The following is a 7,801-nucleotide window of genomic DNA, read 5'->3' as shown; positions in this document are numbered from 1 at the left end:
GTTGATTAGATCTTCAGAGTAATGCTAGGTGTTAAGGTCAAAGCAAGTTTATAGCACATTTCAGCAAAAGGCAACTGAAGGCACTTCACATAACAAACATTACATTTTCTAACATATCAAAAGTCATCATCATGCAAAAAGATTTAAGTAAAGACTAAAATTAATTTTGTGATAATGAACTAACACATTTTAAGTCTATACTCCGAGCTACAAGGAACCAGTGTAGAGAACTGGAGTTTTAAAGTGTTTGCTTTAAAACTCTAGTCTTTTTTCTTAGTTTTAGTGAGAACATGACCAGAAGTGATCTGGATCAAATGCAGCTGCCGGATTGACATTTTAGGAAGACATGCGAAGACACAAAAAAAAAAACATGAATGTGTGTCTCAATATCTTGCTGGGACATTGGTCACTTAATCCTGGAAATGTTCTTCAGATGATAAAATGCAAACTTTCTAATTTTCTTTATGTGTCTTTGGTTCAGGTTTGAGCTCATTACTACACCCACATTTTGGGTCTGATCACTTGTTTCTGGCTGTAATAACTGAAGGTTGATGCTGACACAGTATCATTCCACTTTAGGTCCAAAAGCAATTTCTAAAGTTTTGTTCGTATTCTGCTGAAAAAAGTTAGTGTATATCAATGCATTGATTTGTTCTATGCATCTAATCAGTGCTTGAATGGGTTCATAGTCACCTAGTGACATTGTAATGTAGAGCGGTGCATCGTCTGCATATTTATAATAACTAATCTTTTGTATTAATGGGGTGAGGGAGTTCCATATTCCAGGCACATAGTGAAATTTTAGAGCACATTCTAAAATGTTAAGTATGTTAAATTCAATTGTTATGAAAATGCTGTACATATCAAACATCACTTAAAAGAAATTTGACTTCTTATTTATCTGATTTGATGTCTTAAAATTGGCCTTTAAGAAGCTCCTACTCTTACCGACACTCTGCTTTCAGAACGTCATCACAACGTTTCTCCATTAATCTGTTTACAACAGTCCTGGCATTGAACCAAGAAGGTTTGCATGATAAGTTGAGCAGACGCACAGTTCCCCCAGGTGTTTGCTAATTGCTGCTGCCGCTAGTCTGGTGGAGCTGTGAGATGGAAGCTCCAAGGAGGGGCTTTAAGTAACTGCAGCTGTCACCAGAGTTTCACAAATTTTTTAAACAATCAAAGCAACATTACAGATGTAGCTTTGATGATGGAATAATATTATGACAAGTTTTTTTTTTTTTAAACTTTCAATCATTTTAAAATAACTTAAATTGTGCGCTGTTGGCATGCTGTGGGTGAAATTAGGTTTTTCCGCTGGGAATAGGTCAATGTACCTCTGTGACAATCAAGCTGAACTGTTGCATGCTGACCACATGTCATGACATGGCACTGCTGCAACCACAGTCCTCCACAAACTGCCACCATAAAATAAACTAACATGACCTTTCAAAAAGCACCTTTTTTCTTTTTTTTTTGCATTCTTATTCAGGGAACCTTTACAATCTATCATGCATAATTAGGAGAGAGCTGCATTCTTGATTCATTACAGAAGGCCTTTGCAGAAACGTTTCAATGATCACACACTTTTTTTATGTGTTGGTAATAGCAAAATAGATTTTTACCGATGTTTAGATTACTTTATAGGGTGTCATATTTAATTTAGAAACTGTGGATCATCATTGACTTACTTTGACATAAAAATCATTCTGGATGCTATTTGCTTTGCCACATTTTATATTTGTAGATTTAGTCTCTTGTTCCTCAGACATTGGATTCTGCATACAGTCCATCAGTCTTATTGCACACACCTTCAGGTCTAAACACCATTAGCAGAGTCTGAATCACTATAGAAAGATTATGATGCCATACTTCAAATTTATATAAGTGAGTGTACTTTTCAATCCCACAGTTTAAAAATTTTTTTCTATGAAATGTAGTACAGAGTTTACTTACCGAATCCTACTCAATAATTAAAGTCAAGAACCACAATTTCTTTTAAAAAAATAATTATATCTGCATACTTGTATTTGATAAACCTATATCCATCAGACTGTAAGCATACAAGCCATTATTGTCAAATAATTGACCTGGATATTATGTGTCTTTGCCACAAATATAAAAGTATAAAGGGTAGTAATCTCCACTGGCAACCTAATTTAGGTAATCTTGTGCTCCCTATTAATTAAAATACTACACAAAGCACTTTTGCTATGGAGGAAAGAAGTGTTCCCCCGGCTATTTTATTGTGAGCCAAGCCACATTGCGTGAATCAAAAACCTCCTCAGCCAGGATAATAAAAAACATAGAACATTTATGAACTGCTGTAATTCTCTTAGTGCTCTCCATTAATTAATCACGAGACGTCAGGTGTCAGGATGTTGTTGGCTTACCGCAGCAGTTACCAATATCCTCAGGGAAACTGTACAATGAAGAAGCTGGAACCCTTCTATAATGAGCCAAAATGTCTCTGTGACTTTTTGCCAGGATTCTGACTGTCTTGCAAGAAGAATTTTGTTTTGCTTCTGCTTCTGATGTAGAGATTTTTCCAAAATGTTGAACCAGGTTTTGCCTGAAGTTCATTCAATTTTTTTCTCTTGTTGATCAAACCATGATACCATTTCATACTAGATAAGATATTTACCAGTAGTTATTCAAGATTTGTGTCGCAATTTTGCACTTTTTAATCAGGAAACATTAGTGTAGAGTATTGTAACTAAACTGGACATTTTTTGACAATATTATTGATTAGATTTAAAAAAAAAAATTGAGAAATTTATTTCGAAAGCATTAAAATCTCAGTCAGTTAATGAATCAAGAACAAAAGACGCGCACGTTATGCTTACATTTGTGCACATCTGGTCTGTCTGTGTATGTTTACAGGTAACTTTTGCTTCTGGCATCAGGTCCGTACACTTCTCCTGTCACAACCAATCATTTTCAAGCAGACCAGGCTTCCGCACACAGACACAGACACTGACACACACACGCGTGGTTTTACTTACTCTGATAACATAGGGGTCAGCTATGCAGTCATCCATGCTTGCTTCTCTCTTTGCTTCCCAGTAAACACAGAGTGGGGAACATGAACAAGGTGGAGTAAAATCACATACTAAAAATCTTCAGTCATGTTTGGTTATTCCACCCTCAGGAGAAAACGCTGCAAGCTCACAGGTCCTAAGCATAATTTGAATATGTTCAAGAGCATGTACTGAATTTACGCTTCAGTAAAAACATATTTTCTCTCCGATTTTCAAGCTAGATTAACAGCTGAAAATACTGCATTGTATACTTGGAAGTTAAGGACTCTTATCGCACTTTTTTGTATAGAACAACACAGTTGAGTCGTGAACCAGGAAAAACAGAAACTGGAAAAGGGCTTTACTTTCAATACAAAATCTATACGTTTGAAGGGACTGCAGCAGCTGCAGTTTGGCAGCAGCAGTTTAGAGCAGAGCGAAGGTATGGTCAATAGCTCAACTTAATTATATTTTAGTAGCATAATCAAACTGGACACATAAAATATAATAACATAATTCAGAAAATTGCTTCCTCATGTCCTGTTGCAACAGAGAATTGTAAGGCTTTTTTGAAGCTTCATAAACTTTCAAGATTTTTGCATAAATATATTAAACATAAGCAAATTGTAAAGATGGTAAAACTGATAAATGAAGATTAAAAAAAAATCTTCTCAATATTCTTGATTAAAAAGATAAACTTGATTGGTTCAAGTTTGTAAAACCGATGCAGATTCAAAACCTTGTCAACAGTTTTTCTAATGTCTGACCATGGAACATCTTGTGATCCTCAAGGAATGAGCTGGAATCGCTTGAGGGAAGTATGAACCTGTGTGCCCCTTAACCAAGTTTTGAATAAGCAGAAGAGATTGGCTGACTGGATGGCTTGCAGGATTCATGACTGGTGTTTACAACATTATGATTAAAAGACAAGAAAAAAATAGTAAGACTGTGGAAAGAAAGCTGACAACCTTTTTTTAATTCATTGTTTTAGTCTATTTTTAAATATGTTGTCTTTCTGTGTCCTTCTACTCTTTTCTACATACCATGAAGTTGACATTTCTGTGGACAGCTTTGTTTTTATTTTCTTCATTTACAATTTTTATATTTGCACAGTGATTGAGTGAAAACACTCCTTTTGTTAACTACCTGGACCAGCGACTATCTATAGGTATCTCTGCTGCGCCAGCTCCCATGGAGCAACCCAGTGTCCCCCTTGAACTGAGAGTCAGGCGCCACAATTGGAGAGAAAGGTGCCGTCCGACTATCCTGTCCATCATCATGGGAAATGTGGGATCTCTTCCCAACAAAGATCAAAAGAGTTACCAGAAAACCATCTGCCTGATTGAGATGGTGCTAAATGTTCTAACACACATATAAACACAAACGGTTTTAATTTACTCTGTGCCAACAGAATCAAGAGCAGTAAGAGGTGGCTGTGCTTGTGGATGGTGGATGGAGTAACTCTGGACCTTCAGCCATCTTAAAGACACTGCAGTAAGAACATTGAACTGACAGCTGTTAGCATGTGGCCGTATGCTGCAATCCTGTAAACATCTAAATGGATTGTCGCTGATGGAAGATGTTATGAGGGAATCAGGAGGAAACACGTTTTCAATGATCACCAAGATCTTCTGGCCCATGATGATGACTGAGTCATCAGCCAGTTTACAATCCCTACAGCACAGCTCTTAAATCTATGAGCTTAACTGCTCAGTATTGGAGAGACCAATCTGTCTGAACCACGCCATCCCTGTCCAATGACAAGTGTTAGCCACCGACGCTGATGCTCTTTACAGGAAGGGTCAGAGCAGACTATATATGCTGAGGAGCTACATGGAGCTTTTTGGGCTGTTTGTACTTGCTGGAGCTCTTTTCCACTCAACATTTGAAATCTTTTGATTCCTACATCTAGACTGAGAGGGCATTCAGTCCTTTAGCCACTATTCAAAAACCCATGGAGGGGATATCTGTTATCCAGGTTCAGTGCTACAGTGATACAGCCACATTATCTATGTCATCTATTTTGGAAACATTTTATGGAAATAGGTGAAGAAGCAGTTTAGGAAAACAAAGAGTTCTACACAGATTATATTAAGTTGTAATAATAATTAAATATTTGCTTTGATCCTATTTTAGTCGTGTGAAGCTATTTGGATGTTCTGCTGCTGGTGTCCTGGGATTTTAGATGCTGTGAAGATTCAATCTGCACAATACACTGTAACAACTGAGAAGAATTACAGAAGATAATATTGAAACCAATGAAGAAAACAACCTACTTAATGTGGAAGCCACTACTGCCTTTCAAAAACAAATCAGACACACAACAGTAGAAACAGGAATCATGTTATTTGGATTTATTGAAGGATTAAAAGCAATATTCCTAATCCTTAAAGTGTAATTTAAATGTGTGATTGTAAAAAAAAAAAACCTTAGCATTACCTTTATCCCACTGTTCACATGCCTGAAGTTTCTTACCGTCAAGAAGGATTTAGTTTGCACAAGAGTACCTGACTCTTCTAATTAACAAAATTATCAAATATCTTGAATGTCTGCAGCATGTTTTTGTGTGGACTTTCTAAATCATTTTGTGCAGCAGCATCCACAATAAAGACAGTGTCCAGCATCAAATTTGCCATTAATTTTTACATAATTTCTATGCAATTTAAAACTAATATCTATTTTCAAAACATATATACTTAAGACCACAAATTTCTTCCAGTTTTTTTTTTCTACAAGGCATAGGTATATGGTGGTATTTTTATGTTACAATACATCTTTGATCAAGGGTTTGCCCCCTAAAATTGCAATGCTCTGCGAAGCTCCCAGACTCCTGCAAAGGTGAATATAAGTCTGTGAACCACATAAGATAATAATTCATCCTTTTCCACCCACCTCCAGCTGTCAGGTTCACGATTCACAACCATAAGTGCCAAAACTGTCCTGCTGTCAAACGGTGCAGAAAGGGATCAAATAAAAAAACACTTCAGAATCACGATGCACCCCCCTATCTCATCACTGTCAAACAGATGCAGGATAGATTAAAGCAGCTCTGGTCTCAGTAAATCCATCTATTTATTTTCCACCCCCCAGTGCTTTTTTGCTGGGCTGCAAAGTGTATTGCAGCATGCATTAGAAAAGAAATGCAATCTGCTGGTCCATGGCACAATAGGCACATATATTTCTGTAAGCATAATGGGTTTTTTTGTATCTGAAAACCTTGCATCAGTAGAGAGCAGAAAACTATGAAAGAGCAACAATCTGCACAGTCCCAGAATGTAGGCTGTAATTTCAGAAGAGCTTAACTTTTGTTTCTTTGTGATAAAAGGACACCAATGTTCATGCTTGATATTTTTGGATTACAGCAACAGAGGAATGGCTCTAAACCAAAATAATTCTACCATGGCAGATACAATTAACATTTTGCACTTAGTTATTATAGGTGACATTTTCTAGACTTCAAATCAAAAGCAGAATCATCAACACACCACTGTATACAGGTATGAACTTCTACATGAATGTGTTTTTGCTTTAATTTCAAAAGCTTGTTCTGTTTAAGATAATTTTCTTAAATTACAAATTCAAATTTTTTATATTGTTTGACACCATCAATATAACAGACTTCAAATTATTTATTTACAGCCAACTGGAGACAAATGTAATTTCAATGTACATTACTTTAGATGAACAGCTCCAAATTTAAATAAGAAAATTACACAATTACTTACAGTTCTGTTTCATTTATTTACATTTATTTACGCAAAAAAAAATCTATCATTAACAGGAAAGTCCAATTGGTCCGAGTTTATCATAAACAGGGTGAATAAAATACATGTCTTGCAGAATGAAGGTAATTATGTTATCTTATTTTCATTTCCTTTTATTTGACCTTTTTGCTTTAATTTCGACTAGCTGCTTAGACATTCTGAAAATTTACTCTGGTAATTTGTAAAAAAAAAATCTTTACAAAAAACCTATTTCTAATTACACCTGTTACTGAATTCAAACTGCTGTTTTGTGTTGCACAGGTTTAAAATATTGGTTAGAATAAAGCTCATTCTTAGAAGAAGAAAAACAATCATGTTTTAAACAAATTAGACAGGCATGGTGGTTTCTCTGTTAGCGTGAAATTGACCCCCAGCATGCTGAACAAGTGGTATAAAAAGGCATGTTAAAGAGGTTGCGTCACGTGTTTCCAGGCACATAGAGTCATTTCATGGCACAATCAAGTTAAGTTGTTATAAAAACACTGTAAATTTCAAACTTAAAAGAAATTTGGCCTAAAAATGTAACGATTTGAAAATGGCCTCTGTCTCTTTAAGAAGCTCTCTTTCAGACACTGCCTTCAGCACATCATCACAACAATGCTTCAATTTGTTCTTTACAATCGTTCTTAAGAGCACTGGACTGAGAAACAGTTTGTATGATTAGCTCAGCAGACTCACAAGTTCTGGTGTTCACTAATTGCTGCTGCCACTAGTCTGATGGAGCTGAGTGAGGGAGGTGCGGGGGAGGGGTGCTCTGAAGCTCGGCTGTGGAAATAGGCAACACTTTTTGAGAGCAAGCGTTTAGGCCTTTCCAAATGGCTGCCATGGGAAATTTGAAGATTCCTCAAACATGCATGAAAGAATCAAAGCAATACTCTTAGTCTGGGTGATGAGGTAATAAAATATAACATGATTTAAAGCTAAAAAAAAAACCATAACACCCCTGCTTTGAGGTTTCTTTCAACAGCTTAGAAAAAACTAGACATGAATCCATCTTAGAATGTGTTTACTTTATTC

This window comes from Xiphophorus hellerii, chromosome 4 (assembly GCF_003331165.1).
Source record: "Xiphophorus hellerii strain 12219 chromosome 4, Xiphophorus_hellerii-4.1, whole genome shotgun sequence".
NCBI classification, from domain to species: Eukaryota; Metazoa; Chordata; class Actinopteri; order Cyprinodontiformes; family Poeciliidae; genus Xiphophorus; species Xiphophorus hellerii.
The sequence above is the reverse complement of the archived record's forward strand: the minus strand, read 5'-3'. Positions refer to the sequence as shown.